The following is an 18,383-nucleotide window of genomic DNA, read 5'->3' as shown; positions in this document are numbered from 1 at the left end:
TAAATGCAGTTAAATTTCTATTGTGTCAGTCTTTCTTTTCTGCACATTAAACAAGAGTATTCTGATTTTTTAACAACTATGCACTAATTTCATGTAAACATTGACCTCTGACTGTCACATTCCAGGGATGTTCATATTTACCACATGAGGAGTACACACTATCCTGTTTTTAAAGGTTCCAATGTACAAAAAATTTACAATAAAATACTAAAATTGCACTCAAATAAAACACATTTTTGAGCAAAAAATGTTTTTCATACTATGTACTTACACGTAAAGTAGTTTGTAATTAGACGGTCTCTAATCTCCCTTCCGCCCTCTGTGCTCTGCACATCACCAGATGTGACACGTACCCCTTCTTCTTCACTGTCTACTGCAATAATCGGTGGGGTAAGTTGATGTAAAGCCAGGTTATGCAGCAGACAGCAAGCCAGGACAATCTCAGATACCTTTTCAGGTGCATACATAAGCACCCCACCAGATTTATCAAGGCACCTGAACCTGGTTTTCAAGAGTCCAAACGTACGTTCTATGATACCTCTAGTGGTTATGTGTGCCTCATTGTATTGGTGCTGTGCAGGAGTCTGAGGATGCAGCAGAGGAGTCATGAGCCAGGAGCGACACCCATATCCTGAATCTCCTGCAATAAAAGTAAAATGTTAGCTCCCATTTACTTTGAGCATGTTGTACAGCAGTTAGCATATGTGAGTCCATTTGAGCAAGGATAAGGGATATATAAAACATGCAAAGTACATACCCAAAAGCCATCCCTCCGGCATTTCACCACTTTCAAATTTGGCATAAAGGGTAGACTGTCTCAGGATAAAGGCATCATGACATGACCCAGGATAGCCTGCAACAACACTCAATATACGCTGGTTAGCATCGCAGACAACCTGCACATTCAGGGAGTGGTAATGATGGCGATTAACAAAAACCTCTGCCCTGTGGTGAGGTGGTCTCAGGGCAATATGAGTGCAATCTATTGCACCCATTACATTAGGGATACCTGCGACCCTATAGAAAGCTCCCTTGAGCTCATGCCACTGTGACTCCTGGCTGGGGAAGCTGATATAGCTAGGGCACACTCTTTTAAGGGCACCTAAAACCTGTCCAAAATGCCTTGAAAATGTCGGCTGCGTTATGCCAATCACTCTGGAGGACACAGATTGAAAGGAACCTGTTGCCAAAAAGTGAACTGCACACAGTAGTTTGTGTAGTCCTGACACTGCATTAGAGCGGCTGGTTGTAGGCTCCAAATCATCCTTCACTTGCTCATACAGTGCCATGAGGTTAGTACGATTGAGGCGAAACATTTGTACTACCTCCACATCAGCCAAAGACTCCAGATTCAAACGCACTGAAAATGCACGTGGAGTGCGGGGTCTTTGCAGGCTCCGCGGAACAGATGCCAACTGCTGTTCATCCTCCTCCTCCTGGCGCCTTTCTGCCTCCATCAGGTAAAAAGCTGCAAACATACACTGGCAAGAATGCACCACATTACCTGCAAAAGCCATTCTCCAACAAACCCACACCTGCCAAATAATGAGGGGCCCTTTTTGTAAGCATCATGATTAACTGCTGGGCAATAGACGGTGATTGTCTGTGATTGCTTCAGGCAGAAAAAACATTTTTCACATGTGGATTGCATTAGCATTAAAATAAGGGTTAACTATGTAATGCAACAATTCCCATCCTAGTTTCTTTGAGGCAACAGTATTCTAGTGGTTTTTTGGAAAGTACAAAACAACTAGAAAAGGAAAGGTGAAATGAGATTTTACTATGCAATCATACTGGGTGAAAAAATAATGGAAAAAAAAAAAAACAGTAGCCTGAAATTTCATGACACTTTGCCCATTTTCTATACACAGTCCTAATGGAGCAATCATTGGACATGAAATAGGCCTTTCTCTTATGGTCTGATTGGCAAAATACCTGAAACAGCACACTGTTTGAACCATCACGCCGCTCACAAGCAGCGCTTTCATTTTGGTCTTTTGAATGGCGGTTTTCCGGCGGCTTTATAAACCCCCTAATAGTAAATCCGGCTGTTTGTATGTTGAACATTGTTGAAACCGTCATGGCGATGTATACAGAGGCGGGTTTGGAAACATCATTTTTGCCCGTTTGGACGGCGGGTTTAGCCTTAGTAAATCCGGCGATGGCTAAACCGCCGCCAAATCCGCCGAAAGTCGGCGGGTTTACAAACACGCCTGATAGTAAATCTAGCCCTAAGAATTTAGTAGGTCAGTGTATAACTCCGCCCAGCAGGTGGCGCTGCAGCTTGGTTTTTTTTTTTCCACACACACACAGACTAACACACGCCACTAGGCTTATATATATTAGACAAGTTAACCCATGCATGATACTCATGCATTCTAGTCAAATTAAGCTACTTAAGGTGTTAAAAAGGTTCTTGTCATGCATTTGGGCCATAGCCCAGGCCTCCTCAGGGGAAGAGCGTTACTTCCCGACGCAAGCGCCCTTTTTTAACGTGGTTTTGTCCACAAGTCACCACCTCATCATTTTTCTCCATCACCTCATCCTTCATCTTTATCGCCACATCTATCCAGATGTCTATCCAGACACAGGGATCTCTCTCAGCAGTCCTGAGTATCACACTCCTCTCGCTCTGTCACCCCCGGGAGCCACCAACCACTCCCCACTGTCACCCCTGGCAACCACCAACCACTCCCAACTGTCACTTCTCCTTCAAGAAATATATACATATTTTTTTAAAATCTTTATAAACACTTTTAACAATTAGCAAATTAAATTAACAAATTAAAAACATCTTAGTATACCAAATTTCAGCCCTTTCTGAGTTTTTTTTTTTTCACACACACACTAAGAATTTAGTAGGTCAGTGTATAACTCCGCCCAGCAGGTGGCGCTGCAGCTTGTTTTTTTTCCCCACAAACACACAGACTAACACACGCCACTAGGCTTTTATATTATAGATATATATATATATATATATATATATATATAGTGACAAAGGGAGTGTGTTCCCACAGGCCTCTAAGAGTGGAATCAGCTTTTCAGCTGAATGACAGTCTGTTGTTAAAGCCTGCAGACCGAGTTACACACAAGTATAGTAGTGCACCTGGGTTTAGAGATAAACAGGTGGAGGACATGGATGTGACAAAATGGTTGTAGTGCATAATTTAATTAATATATTTTTGCACTGGTTTAAAGGCGTCAATTTACACAGCTACAGCAGGTTGATGGGGTGTGTCTGCAGTAAAGGATAATTACAGAACACCTGCTGGGAACTCCTTTGTAAAGGCAAGGTGGGATTTTTGCCTGTCAAGGCTGTGGAAGGAGTCTCAAATATAGAAACTTGTTTTGTGCTGCTGTTCATTGCTACTGACTCCAGCCAGTGACCAGAGAGGAAAAGTGACACTAACCAGAGTTAGGTTCCCTGGTGTCATCTTGGTTAAGGTTTGCTGTGTTATTTTGATGTGAACAATAAAGCAAAGAAAAACATTACACCTTTGCTAAGTAAATCATATGAGCTCTAATTTAGGTGTAAAATTGGAGATCAGAACAAATCTTGGCCCGCCCATATCTGTTGTGCTTTGTTTGAAACTTTGCTTAATAGTTGGCTGAATAATAATGCAGATAACGAACGACCATTCCACAGACTATTAGTTTTATATCTTAAAAATCAGTAGAGTCACAAGCAAGTTTAAAAATTCAGTAAAATATCCCGATATTCCTTCAGCCATCAGGCCTGTTGCTCACAGTGCAGAGCTACCGATTCCAGCACAACCAGAAGCATGGAGCTTAGATTCAGAAGATGTTGGTGATGCAGAGTTTCCTAGAACAAGTGAAACAAAAACCAAGGACCACAATTATGAGAGCTCATAAAGGATGAAGATTTTGAGAGAAGCTTGAGCTCTTAGGCAGCTGCATGGGGATCATTCCAAAAAGCTGTGAAAAACTTCCCGGGAAACAAGAAGGCTGAGAACAAGAAAAAACTGGTTAGTGAACTTCTTAAAAACTTTTACTTGGAATGCAATATGTTTTGAAAATACATTTTGTGATTTCACATTTGTACTTTTCCCCAGAAAATCTTGGACTGACGAACACGGTGAATAATTCCACCAGAACATATCGACGATGAACAGTCGCTACCAAGGAAGATAGATTCTAAATATGCTGCAGATTACTGCTGGACATTAAAAAGAGATGTTCCTCAAGGTAAATAAAGCAGAAAAGCACTAAAAGTTCATTCATTTTATTTGAGTTAAATGCATATGCATTATATTGTATCAGTGCAATGGTGTTGCTGAGCGTCTGACTCCCTGCATTTCTGCCCTCTTCGTTGTTCTCCTTGCTCTCTCTGAGTGCCCTTTGCTGATTCTTGTGTACCGTCCCTCTGCCTGTCTGACCACGCATTGCTGTTCTCCTGTGTATAGTACTTGGCTTGTCTGACAACACATCTCTGATCTTCTGTGTACCGAACTTGGCTTGTCTGACTACGCATTACTGGATTTCTTGTGTACCGCACCTAGCCTGTCTGATCATTCTATGCCTGACTACTCGTGTATTGGATCCTAGCCTGTCTGACCATTCTATGCCTGATTGCTCGTGTACCAGATCCTTATCCGCCTGTATATCCTTTGTTACTCCCGGTGTTCCTGGCTTCAGTTTCTGCCATATCTCCTGGGTACGCCTTCTATCTTTTGAGCCTTGTGTTACATCCTGAGACAGTTCAGTTGGCTGTGACCTGGGTGTTCTTGGCGGCTAAGTCCATCCCACCTTGCGGTAGTTCTTGGTGAATACCTGGGAACTCAGATTCTGCATCCCTGGTCTGCCAGCACTAATTGGGATTAGCACAGGTCCCTGTTCTACACTGTTTAGACCAGTGTAATTAAATAACCTATTTATAGTGATATAAATTCATTATGTGTATTATAGTTTAGTAATCTAATCTGTTTACCCTTCTGAAGTATTTTGTCCAATATTTAATAGTAATTAAGCTTAGCAGTTACCATAATGAAAAGTAGTTGGTTAACTAGTTTAATACATTACCATAAATTACATTTAATAAATTGTATTTAATTATTTAATTCTAAGGATATTAGTAGTCTCATGCCCTGAATTAAATCATTCAGCTTTTGTTGTTGTTTGTTGACTTCTGATTTACACAATTGTTTTCATTATGATCTACATCAGTTATAAGGGAAATAGTGAATGGGAAAAGGAAGGGGGTGATCATTTTATTGAAAAAAGCTACTAATAGAATCCTATTGTTTAATAAAGATACATTTTAGTATACCTAATTTAAATAAAAGGCTTTATTCTTTTTACGTGTAATTCATTTTGAATCTCATAGTAGCAGATATGGTTAATAAATCATTCAGAGTAGATTGAACAACAGAATGTTTATGCCATAGGATGAATACCTATATAACAAATTGCTACTTTACATTCTGTCAATACATCGTTTTTCTGCAAGTTTAAAACGCATTAAACATTCATATGCTAGCTTTGTATCATTAAAGAAGTCCTAACCGTGTACGATCTGTATGTGCTGTGAGGAATGAGACGTTATCTTCATTATCTCAAAGGAAACAAAATAATTAGAAGATCAACAGCATGTCATCTATTATTTATTAAGTAGCACTGGGCTATGCTCAATCTGACCTATAGGTATGGAAATATATAGCAAAAATAAATATATTTATAGAATTTCTAATAATTGGCCTAGCATCATTCTGTCTGTGTCCCTAAAGAAAGCATTAACCTGTCCATCAACCTACTAATCAGGGTCACAGTTTCATGAGAAATATTTAGACAAGTAAATCATTAGCACATGTGACATGACAGATACAATATAATGCTTATAAGTATTGTAACATGGGAAAATCAATGACATAACTCTTCTTTCACTTTATAAAAGTGGCGCACTGTACTTAAAAGGACAAACGTCAAAGTTTTCCTTTCTCTATTTGTGTTGTGTACTCACAGCAGACAGCTATTAATTATCTTATGTGGTTCCGACTGCTCCCTCCCACCTTCCTTCCCTCTACAACATTGTCTGATAACCAAATGCTGCTATCTGTAGTATGGAAGGGCAGTGGTACAGATAGAGGTGGGGGCTGCAATATTTTGTACACACATGTAAAGAAATATATTTATATAAAAGGCATTTTCACCAGTCATTTTTAAGCACCACCACTGGTGCTTAAAAAATGACTGGTGAAAATGCCTTTTATATAAATATATTTCTTTACAACTAGATAAATCTTATGGTAAAGCTTTAAAATGGGCTTAGAGTGCCTTTAAACATATAACTTGTATATGTAAACATAGCTCATCTACTACTGTTCATTGCAGTATACTAACTAAACAGACTGTGGTGGTCTTAAATATATTGCTTAACTTCAAAACAAAATGACACGTTTTCCATCACCTCTCTTTTTATGTGATCTATTGTGCTCTCATCCACAACAAACGCATGTATATAATTCTTCTTTCCCTTCATTTAATGCACTAGCAAACAGAGACAACAACCAGTCAATATTGTACAAATAATATTATGGAATAATATAGAGAATGAACAAATGTTGACTGGAATGTACAGTAGGATTTACATAACAAAACTAGTGCATGAAATAGATACAAATTACTGTACAACAGATGAAGTCTCATTTATATAAATATAATTGAGCATATATTTTTATTTATTAAAATAACTGAGCTGCTATGGCGCTAATTCCTTCAGATTGTGCTAGCGCGTTATCTTTGTACAGTATATGTATTGCAATCTGAGTGTTGAATTATATATGGTATAATATTGGTTTTATAATTTATTCCATAAAATAAAACAAAATACTAAAAGGATTCATGGGAGATAAAGGAACAAGAATACATCACAATGTACCAGGCTAGGCCAATTTTCAAGACTCCAAGAGATAAAGAATCAAATATAAAACATAACATAATTGTCTAAGATAAACAAGAACTTGTGCGGCGCATCCACCAACCCCATCCTCTGATAAAGATTGATGGTAAAATAATAGAAGTTTCTCCCTCCCGATCTACTGCTGGGCAGAATACATTATAACTCCACACATATACACACACATAAATCCACAAATCCATATGCATCCAAATTATAATAATAATGGGATTTTGTCCATCACACAATTCAACTTTTCATTAGCCATATTGGAGTTTCAACCACTTGGAAGCAATAAGCCATGTTGTCTATCAAACAGAGATAGTAAAGCATTGACAGCTTGGAGCTTCTTATTTATTCTATTTATTTCCCACTACCTCTTAATAACCTTTGCACTGCCACAGTCGCCTGGCAAGATTTACAGGCATGTTACAGGATGATGCATTCACCCATAGTGATATCTGCTCCATACAGAAAAAAAATGGAATTTAAGTACAGTCTTTAATTGGAACAAATTTTAATTGCGAGCATTCAAGCTTCTTGCGTAGAATATCTAAGTACTATTCAAAACTTGCAACTAATATCTGTTCAGATGACTAATAAAGATTACAATCAGTGGGTAACATGGTAAAGTTTTGCTGCTACAATAAATGTTGAAAAAGCATATTATTGCTTTATTTTGCAGGAACTTGAGTGTATATTGCCACATTAATACAGTGGCTAGGTCAAGTATAGCGAAATAATTGCCATGGGAAAGCAAATAATTTTCCAAGAGGATTTCAACTTTGCTTTTCTCCAAAGTATTGGGAGGACATTCCCCTAACAAAGTCCTATACAAAAATTAAAAGGGTAGGGGCATGGCCTTGGGTTCACACTTGGTGCCTGATTCATCAAGGCACGCAAAACTAACGTAAATTGCTTCTTTTTTGTTTTAGAAATTGGGCATACGAAAGTTCGTATTCAACTAGGATCGTATCTGACGAAACATCTCTAGTTGAATACAGGTCTATGTATGCTCTGCTCTAACAGACACAATACACTGCAGGATACCTCTAATACATATGCGGAATATCAAATCTCAAAAGTATGAACAGAAAAAAATAAAAGTATTCAATGATTGTCACCTGTAATATAGTCATTAATGACAACATTGTTCCAAAAAAAATTAGTTTATTTTATAATTTTTTTTATTTACTCCAATACACTTATCATTATGTCTACTGTCCATAAAATGCATTTTTACGGTTACTCCCGATTGCAAACACATGATCTAGCATACATACACAGCCTACATCACTAGTAATCAGCACTTGCACACAACCTGCAGCTGGTGCAAATGATACGACAGAAAAAAAAAATGAGATGCCCAAATCTTGAATCTGACGCTGCTCCATGTGTTCGAGCTTGGCTCGCTTTTACTGTAGAATGACTATGTGCATACGTTCAGTCCCCTTCCCTTTTCGCTCATGAAATTGTAGGCTATTATAAAAGTCACTTGGGCTCGATGAAGAATTGGATGTTGCTGCATTTACTGGTGTAAAGTCCGTTTCTAGGCATACGTAGAGTGATTTTACACAAAATACGGTACGTATCAGCATTTATGTTCCTTATAGAATTTAGCCCTTCATCTTAAGCTCTCCACATCAGTACAAATAAACCAATATCTTCAATGCTCACTGGTCTTGTGGTTCCAATAATGAGGTGATCGTTCAGAAAAATAATATATTACACCATGGAGTGCCCCTTTTTTTCCCTCACTCCGTGTATATATATATATATATATATATATATACCCCAATACCACTACTGCTCCTACTGCCTTCACTGGAAAACTATAAAATTCCGTTCACTTACATTTTCCATACCGCCACTTCGAAATTTTCCACTTTGACTGGGGTAGAAACCAAAAGATAACACAGGTACAACTGTCCTGTGCCAGTTTTATAAAGCTAGAAAATAAAATACAATTCAAAATAAACACCTTGCCCTTTCTGACACTAACTAAATACAAGTCACTCTTGACTAAAAAACTAAAACAAAATATAAAAATTTCCAGCACAGTTTTCTCAAAGCAAAGATCAGTATTGGGCTTCCTCTCACAAATACTCTGCAATCCTTTCCCCAAGTAGTGAGAGAGTGAATCCACTGCCTAGCAGCCTTTAAACACAGCTAACAGGTGTCAGCATTAATCAGTCTCACACAGGGCCACACTGGGACTTAAAATCAGCCCTGGCATTTAAACCACACAGGCCCACCCCTATTCCAGATAACATTACAGTACTTTTTGCAAAGGTCTTTATTATACAGTGTCCCGTGAGATACAAATGTATTATGTGCAGCTTGACTCTCTATTTGTAGCATAGGGCTTACCAGTATCAGCAAATAGTATGTACAGGACCAGCAAGTGAAATTTGGGAACTTTTGGGGCCCCCTTCCATAGACGAGTAGCAAATAAACTGTGTGACGCCGCGTAGCGGTGGTGCCAAAAAGGGCATGACCACATTGTGCTGGGGTGTGGTCAGGGCCGGATTAACGGAATGGGGGCCCCTGGGCTAATGGGGCCCCATTCCCCCATGCGCCCCCCCTTCCCCATTAGCAGCCTGGCCCCCCTGAGGGTACCCCTGGCTCACCCACTTGCTCAAATCTTCAAATAATGGCCCATGGCGACTCTTTCAATCATCTGTGGACAAGTTAATATCTCAGGCTGTAACCATTTCTTGCACAGAAAGAAATAGAAAAATAACTGACTTAATTGGGTGCACTACAGTCCTGTTAATTTATTAAATATAACATTGGTTAAGTACAGCATGTCATATATACCCCTATCTATTGATAAAACTTAACCTTTATAAATAGTATTGTTATTATTAAAAACAGCAAAGTATAAAGGTGAATATTGATTTAAATGTGAATTAAAACTGCTGTGTGTCTTCTCCTAGCTCCCTTCTATATAATGCTTAGTTCACAATTGTGGGCTTTCTAATAATTGAATCCTATCTTCTCTTTCAGGGGTTCCTTGAATTGTCATCAATATTATGATCCCCAACTTTCAAAATTCATTGTAATATGCCCAATAGAATTAAGTTAATTAAATACTAGTTTCCCAGTCACATTCACTTTTCTTTACAGGGATTAATACCACTTTGATAACTGTGCTTCCCTGTATATCATATGGTGAGGGGGTGATTTGCTCACTGCCTAGTATGAACTAATTCTCGGGGTTGGTCTGATTTGGAAGATCGGATCTTTGTCTAACAAAATTACTGCTTGTATCTAAGTCATACTTGTCAACTTTTCCTCGTTGGCTTCAGGGAGATCCTGGGGGAGGTGGGAGTGTGGGGGCGAGTCTTGACGAATCGCATCATTTTGGACCCGTCCCCTAAACGGTTGTTAAAATGATGTCCTATTAAGGCTTATTATTCTTCCACACTATTGTTGTAAATGTAAATGCTTTTTAGTGCAGTTTTTAACACTAAGGGTTCATGAACTTGTGGAACTATCAATTGTTCTACCTTTCTCCCCTTCACAGCAGCAATTTGAAACAATATATTACTTTTGACAACATATAATGGCATACAGCTTGCCAAATTGATAGGTCTCGCAATATCCCCAACATTATTAACCAAATTAAAGACATACTTTAAAGTGACAACATTTCTTTGGTCACGTATGAAGTTTGGTACATGCAACTGTTCTGAATAATCAGATCAGTCTATAACCCCACCAACAGATGAGGACAGCTCATCTGTTATGTCACCAGCTAAAGCTGCCTTCAACTGTCAAGGCCTCCATGAATGATGATACTTTCGCGAGTCCTGCTGTGACCCCCAGGATAGAATTCCGGGCTGTTCACAGAGGACCACTTTGAACAGTGGGAAGCTTCATCCCAGAATAAATGGATACGGAAGCTTAGGCGCTACGGCAGCCACTACATTCACGGTTTGGCCCTTATTTCTTATGACCAAAAGAGTCATTTTTAATCTATTGGTTACACCTTGTGTGCAGCGCACTTTAACTCTGGGCATCTGCGAGATCTTGGCTCCAGCCAGGACTGTACTGGAAACCAGCATAAGTTCAATCCCAGAGTCTACGACTGCTTGGACAACCTTGTTGTTTTCCCACACAGTCACTTTAATTAAAGGTGAACCATTGGTTGTGAAACATGCAGAACAGCAACTTAGAAAGTGAAGCCCAAGTTAATACTCCATTGGTTTTTGGTGTCTAGCGCACTTGATTTTAAAGTGTCCAAGCTCTCCACACTTGAAACACCTCCAGTCAGACACCCTTACAGCTGGATCTCGACTAGCAGCAGTGTTCTCTTTAAGGACTTGAACTTCAGATTTACACAATTGAACATTATCATCCCTGGTGTTCACCAAGTCCCTCTGAAAGAATGTCAAGGCCACAGAGTATTCATAATAAAGAGTGTTTTCCTTATGTAGCAATAGTTCAAGTTCTTCATGCTTTAGAGTCAGACGAAGCCTATCTAACTTAGAAACATAGAAACATAGACTTTGACGGCAGATAAGAACCGCTTAGCCCATCTAGTCTGCCCATAGTTTTATTAGCCTATGGTAACCTTAAACCTTATTCGATCTCTTATTCTTTATAAGGATATTCTTATATCTATCCCAAACATGTTTAAACTGCTGTACTGGCTTAGCCTCTCCCACATCTGATGGGAGGCTATTCCCCTTATCCACTACCCTTTCTGTGAAGTAGTTTTTCCTCAAATTTCCTCTGAACCAACTTCCCTCCAGTTTCAGTGCATGTCCTCGTGTTCTAGTACTTTCCTTCCTTTGAAGAATGTTTCCCTCATGTACCTTGTTCAAACCCTTGATATGTCCTCCCTTTCCCTTCTCTTCTCCAAACTATACAAAGTTATTTTAGTTATTCCGGGTAAGTTTTGTGCAGTAGGCCATGCACCATTTTAGTTGCCCTTCTTTGTACAGTTTCTAATGTATTTATACCTTTCTCCAGAATTGAACACAGTATTGTAGATGAGGATGTACCAGTGACCTATACAGTGGCATTATTACTTCTTTCTTTCTGCTACTGATTCCTCTCCCTATGCAACCAAGCATCTGACTTGCCTTCCTCATTGCTTGGTTGCATTGCTTACCTGCCTTTAAGTCACCTGAAATAGTGACTCCTAGATCCTTTTTCTCCTCAGTAGTTTTCATTATAGGGCCATTAATACTATATTTAGTCTTTGGGTTTTTGGGACCCAAGTGCATGATTTTGCATTTTTTGGCATTAAACTGTAGTTGCCTCTCTCTTGACCATTGCTCTAGTCTACCTAGATCATCAATCATTTGTTTTACCCCTCCTGGTGTGTCTACCCTGTTGCATATCTTTGTGTCATCTGCAAAAAGGCATTTAATAATACTGTTGCTTTAAATTCCACACTTCTTCTGCAAGAGATTGGTTTTCTTCTCTAAAAGTTTTCTCCAAGCAATCATACTCTTTACCTGGTGACATAATCGGGGGCAGGGAACACCAGGGTTGTGCAGAGAGCATGAGATTTTGCAACTTCAACTACGCTCTGCAAAACAAGTGCAGGTTTTACAGATCATCTTGCTGAGCTTCAAACACTTGCTAGATGTAAACCCCTATACCTGGTAGGTAAGTGCATCTGATTTTAACTGCATTTTAATGGTGTTTAAAGCATATAGGTTAAACAGAACCTGCATTTAATGAGGTGCCATTGATGCTGGGATGCAGGCTTAAATGCAGACTTGCCAACATTTTCTTGTTGGCTTCAGGGAGATCCGGGAAGAGGCGGGTGTGCAATGGTGGGGCTTGACGAATTGCATCATTTTGGCCCCGCTAAGATGACGCGATATTTGCATCATTAAGCCCCGCCACTTATCTATTGTGGGGGCGAGAAGCGGGAGGTTGCCCTGCTGGTCTCCCAGAGATGCGGGAGTCTCCCGGACATTCCAGGAGAGTAGGCAACTATGCGTTAAAGAAAAGCTGCTAATGAATCTCTAGAGACTGAAGTCTCTTTTACATTTCTGTCTCCATTACTGAAGTCATGTTGTCTTACCTGTCAGTCTTTGATTAAATCTTGGTCTCCTTCAAAATGGCCACCTCCATAGGCATCAATACATGGACATAGGACACAATTTCTGAACTGTGTCATCATGCCACAGATGGCAAAGCCAACCACGTCTTGTACTAGCTCAGCATCAGGGAGAATGCCAGACTCTTCAGGGAGTGAGGGAGATCACCCCTATTTCAGGGAGTCTCCCTGCCATTCAGGGAGAGTTGGCAAGTATGCTTAAATATTTAAATCAAAATATGAACTAATACAATGTTTTCATTGTGCTAGATACACACAGATATGCAGTTTTAAGTATAAGCACTGACAACTGTCTTTTTGTTTTGTATACATATATGGGCATTTATATTGCCACGCAGCTGGTACCAGGGCCAGGGACTAAAAATCAGCCCTGGCATTTAAAACACTGTCCACTGTCAAGGGCGTGGCCACATTGTGGTGGGGGCATGGTCAACATGGGGCATTTATACATACATTATTAGAAAACATTACATTTTCACCCATCCATTGTACTTATCTATGCTTCTGTTGCTGCTGACATCCATCAGGGTGGGAACTACCTGTAGAGTTAGCAGGGAAGCTCTCAGTCTCACGAGATTACCAAATCTCCTGAGACTTAGAGCTCCTCGGCTTGCTCTGCAGCCTGTGTCCTGTCCAGGGACTGGGAGCAACTAACCAGAGCTGGATTAAGGCTCGGGGAAACCAAGGCACTTAAGACAGGGAGGGGCCCTATGATGTAATATGGTTATAAGATACATTTTGTACAAATACACAGGTAATACTGTGTGCACTACTTGTAGGTGCACTCAGCTCTGCCTTCATGAGCAGGACAGTGTGAAGTGGGACATACCTCCCAAATCTCCTTGCAGTCCGACCAAATGCTGACTAAGCAAGACAGTCAACCAAATTCAGGACTTCCCCACCAGATTCAGGACAGTTGGCAGACTGTCCTGCTCTTTCCTACCTGTTCTTGTCACTTTCACCACCTGTGGCTGCTGGTGTGTTTAGATCAGTTACTGCTTGTCTTGATCCTAGAATGTTGGAGGCCCTATTTTGAAAAAAAATGGGTTCATGAAATTTAGAAAACTCCAAACCCGGCATTAAATCAGTAGAACCCACGTTATATAAGTAGGCTTCCCTCTAGCACCAACACTAAAATAATAGTATTCACATTTGATAAATAGACCTATTTCCCTCCAACCATCCCTAACATTAAATTAATAGTATTCATATTTGATAAATAGACCTATTTCCCTCCAACCAGCCCTGACATTAAATTAAAATCCTCAAACCACCCCAGAATTAAATTAAAGGTCCCAGCACCTCACCTTCATATTATGCCATACAGTAGTGCCCCCAAATCACAATATTCCATACAGTAGTGCCCCAAATAGGATGCCATACAGTAGTACGCCAAAATCACATTATGCCACACAGTACTGCCCCCAAATCACATTATGCCACAGAGCAGTACCCCCAAATCACATTATGCCATACAGTAGTGCCCCAAAATATTATGCCATAGAATAGTGCCCCTAAATCACATTATGCTACACAGTAGTGCCCCCAAATCACATTATGCCACACTGTATTGCCCCCAAATTACATTATGCCACAATATTGCCCTAAATCATATTATGCCATACAGTTCTTACCTTACATTCATCTCTGAACTCACACTCACTGCCACCCTGTGAAACCTGCTGTCATCTTTCTACTCATCATCACCATGTGTCCTCTGTGTCCTCACACTCACCTGGCCCCCTCCCCATGCGCCTCACCGTCATGATCTTGACATTGTTCTTGAAGATGATTTTCCCGCTCTGCATGATCTGCAGCATCCTGCGGATCGGGAATGGCCTTGTCAGCTGAAGCAGGCTGCCTGATGCGAGATGTAAGCACTCGCCGGGAGCAGAGTACAGGTGAGCATCAGGATTGATGGGAGGGTTGGGAGCAGCCCTGAGACACATTTAATAAAGTGGTTGGTTCCTGGGGAGGAGCCAGCCACCAGAAAAGTTAGTTAATGTCGGGGCCGGCCACTCATAGACTAGGGCCAGCCCAATGGCAGTCAGGTCCCAGAAGTAAGTAATTGCCATGTTGCACCAACTTATTTAGCCATCGGCCCTTCTGGCATTTGCCAGAACTGCCAGATAACCAGTCCGGTCCTGGCTGGTATCATATACAATATGGGATATACCAAGCACAAGCTTGTTGCCAATGAGGCCGGTACCATATATAGTTTGGGATATACTGAGCGCGGGCTTATTTTTTCTCTGTTTCTGAGCTTCAAACACACCTGTTTGTGAACTTTCTTTTTGCCACATTTTATTATTTTTCTTGCCCATCTTGACTGAAGCAAAGACAATTTGCACTGACAACAATTACTCTTTGTTCTATTGCAGCCTTTAAACAACAAACTTGATCTGTATATGGATGGAAGTACACAGATGCTTTACTTTTAAGAGCAATGTTCTCCCATTTTGCAACCAACTCTGCATCATCACCAACATGTGCAAACTCATATTACCATTTCCACAATTATGATTCACACATTATTAGAACTCAATAATTAAATCAGCTGTCACCACCCCACACATTATACCATTAGTGAGCCCACACAATATACAAAGATACTACTTTGGACCTGATTCATTACCTGCGTTACCTGGACCTGCGTTTTTTGCATATAATGCACATAATTACTCGGCGCATGCCCAGAATTGGACCATGCACCACAGAATGCAAAAACTTTCAATTCGTCTTCAAGCACAATAGACAGCCTACAATTTCAGGGAGGGAATGGGGTGGGTAAGGGGCATATGTCTGTAGTTAATGTACATTAAGGGCGTGCCAACTCAAGCAATGTCCGAATCCAACTCTAGGAATCTCAAAGTTACTTGTTATTCTGCGCTGTCTCTTGCTAAAGCAACAGGGATAATCTAAGTCCTGAGTACTGGTGGTGAAAGTTTCTTATGCATGCTATAACAAGTGTTTGCAATCAGGAGCACCCAGGGTCGGACTGGCTTGCCAGAGTGCTGGGGTATTTCCCGGTGGGCCCTGACGCCTAATGGCTCCGCCCTCTTCGTTGGTGGGGGGAGCAGGGTACTTTAAAAAAAAAACATGAAAGCAGGATGGCATATAGTGATGAAAGGGGGGGGAGCAGGATGGCAAAGAGAGATGAAGGAACGGAGCAGGATGGCACAGAGTGATGAAAGGGGGTGAAGCAGGATGGCAAAGAGAGATGAAGGGAGGGAGCAGGATGGCACAGAGTGATGAAGGGGGAAGCAGGATGGCACAGAGTGATGAAAGGGGGGAAGCAGGATGGGAAAGAGAAATGAAGGAAGGGAGCAGGATGGCACAGAGTGATGAAAGGGGGGAAGCAGAATGGCACAGAGTGATGAAAGAAGGGATGCAGGATGGCAAAGAGAGATGAAGGAAGGGAGCAGGATGGCACAGAGTGATGGAGGGAGGAAGCAGGATGACACAGAGTGATGAAGGGGGGAAGCAGGATGGTAAAGTGTGATGAAGGGGGGAGCAAAATCAGCTTGGCACAGGGTGATGAAGGGGGTCTGGTGAAGAAGGGAGCAAAAGCAGGATGAGGGTGCAGTGTGATCATAAGGGGGCACAGCATGGTGATGAAGGGGCACAGTAATGTGTGTGTGATGGTACAGGGAGTTTTTGGCAATGTAGTATGTGTGTGTGATGGCTCAGGGAGCTTGTGGCAATGTAATATGTGTGTCTGGTGGCACAGGGGGCTTGTGGAAATGTAGTGTGTGTGATGGCACAGGGGTCTTGTGGCAATGTAGTGTGTGTGTGTGTGTGTGTGTGTTTTTAATGGCACAGGGGGCTTGTGGCAATGTAGTGTGTGTTGGCACAGGGGGCTTGTGGCGATGTAGTGTGTGTTGGCACAGGGGGCTTGTGACAATGTAGCGTGTGTGTGTGTTGGCACAGCAGGTTTGTGGCAATGTAATGTTTCTGTGTGTGATGGCACAAGGGGGCGTGTGGCAATGTAGTGTGTGTGTGTGTGATGGCACAGGGGGCTTGTGGCAATGTAGTGTGTTTGAGATGGCACAGGGGGCTTGTGGCAATGTAGTGTGTGTGTTTGATGGCACAGGGGGCTTGTGGCAATGTAGTGTGTGTTGGCACAGGGGGCTTGTTGCAATGTAGTGTGTGTGTGTGTGTGTGTTGGTACAGGGGGCTTGTGGCAATGTAGTGTGTGTGTGTTGGCACAGGCGGTCTGTGGCAATGTATTGTGAGTGTGTTTGATGGCACAGAGGGCTTGTGGCAATGTAGTATGTGAGTGTGATGGCACAGGGGGCTTGTGGCATTGTAGTGTGTGTGTGTGATTGATGGCACATGTGCTTGTGGCAATGTAGTGTGTGTGTGTTGGCACAGGGGGTTTGTGACAATGTAATGTTTCTGTGTGTGATGGCACAAGGGGGCGTGTGGCAATGTAGTGTGTGTGATGGCACAGGGGACTTGTGGCAATGTAGTGTGTGTGATGGCACAGGGGGGTTGTGGCAATGTAGTGTGTGTGTGTGTGTGTGTGTTATGGCACAGGGGGCTTGTGGCAATGTTGTGTGTGTGTGTGTGTGATGGCACAGGGGGCTTGTGGCAATGTAGTATGTGTGTGTGTGTGTGTGTGTGTGTGTGAGAGGTAGTTGGTGGCTAATTAATGAGTGCTAATTTGTTTGTGGGGTGATGGCGGGGCAATTTAATTTTATAGTGGGTACTATTAATTTAAGATGGGGTGGTTTGGGGGCTATTAATTGAAAGTGGAGCGGAGTTTGGGGAGCATGAGGCCTATTTATTAAATGTGAATATGAATTATTTAATGGCAGTGATAGTTGTGATAAATAGGTATATTTATTAAATGTAAATGCTATTAATCTATTGCTGGGGCTGTTTGGAGGGAAGAAAATAGGTTATTTATTAAATGGGAATACTATTACTTTAATGTTGGAGTTGGTTGGAGGGATATAGATCTATTTATTAAATGGAAATACTATTATTTTAATGTTGGGGCTGGAGGAAGGCCTAAGTATTAATTGTGGGTCCTATTGATTTAACAGCGGGGCTGGTTGGAATTTCTAAATGTACCCATTTATTTTTTTTCAAATAGGGCCCCCAACATTCCAGGATCCAGAAAAGCCATAACTAAAGAAACCAGCAGCCACAGGTGGAGAAAGTGACAAGAACAGGTAGAAGAGATCAGGATAGTCTGTTAAATGTTCTGATGCTAATGGGACAATCCCAATTTTTGGTGACTGTACTGCCCAATCGAAGGGGCAGGTCAAGACAGTGTACTCTTTATATACACACTACATTCTTTATATACTACACTATGGTGCTAGCTGTCCTTCGTGGGCTTCCCACACCCCTTCTAGTGGTTTGGTTACGCCTCTC

The 18,383-nt window shown here is 41.2% G+C and overlaps 1 long non-coding RNA gene across 1 annotated transcript; it reads left to right on the top strand.

Annotated features, from left to right (window-relative positions):
• Nucleotides 1-3,854: 3,854 nt before the first annotated feature.
• On the top strand, nt 3,855-18,171 carry LOC142160267 (uncharacterized). Its single transcript, XR_012693123.1, has 3 exons — nt 3,855-3,986; nt 4,074-4,206; nt 18,100-18,171. It is a non-coding gene; the product is annotated as an uncharacterized LOC142160267 (long non-coding RNA).
• Nucleotides 18,172-18,383: the final 212 nt, after the last annotated feature.

Source organism: Mixophyes fleayi, chromosome 6, assembly GCF_038048845.1.
Source record: "Mixophyes fleayi isolate aMixFle1 chromosome 6, aMixFle1.hap1, whole genome shotgun sequence".
Taxonomy (NCBI): Eukaryota; Metazoa; Chordata; class Amphibia; order Anura; family Limnodynastidae; genus Mixophyes; species Mixophyes fleayi.
The sequence above is the reverse complement of the archived record's forward strand: the minus strand, read 5'-3'. Positions and strand labels throughout refer to the sequence as shown.